Source organism: Brachyhypopomus gauderio, unplaced genomic scaffold (assembly GCF_052324685.1).
Source record: "Brachyhypopomus gauderio isolate BG-103 unplaced genomic scaffold, BGAUD_0.2 sc468, whole genome shotgun sequence".
Lineage (NCBI taxonomy): Eukaryota > Metazoa > Chordata > Actinopteri > Gymnotiformes > Hypopomidae > Brachyhypopomus > Brachyhypopomus gauderio.
This window is the reverse complement of record NW_027507289.1, coordinates 1-478: the sequence shown is the minus strand read 5'-3', so window position 1 is coordinate 478 and position 478 is coordinate 1.

The following is a 478-nucleotide window of genomic DNA, read 5'->3' as shown; positions in this document are numbered from 1 at the left end:
GTGAACAGGAAGCGCTCATCTTGTTACAAAGAACATGGCTGAAACTCCGGCGAGGTCTTCCACACAACTGAGAAAAATGGTTCATTTGGGACAAGAGTTGGTCACTCTGGGTTTGTAACTTTGCAGGCCGTCTATATACACAAGGTGCAAAACACATTAAAAGAAAGGGAAAACCAAAATGGGCCAATAAGTCCTTTTTAAAACATGTCTTGTATGCCTTTTACTAGCGACGTCATTCAACGTAAATGACTCGCGTTGGTATACATAGACCTTTATCCGTTAACGTTCATTTATATAACGCAGATAATTAAATCTTTGCATTTATTTCATCACGACGTTTATTTGGAAAACTGAATACTGCTATGCCTACTTTGTTCTTAACACAGCCACTAAGTAACATTTGCAGACAAGACATGCAATGGAATGTGAACGGTTATTTGCAAAATATATTAGAAACGATGTAACAATGTTACTTGCA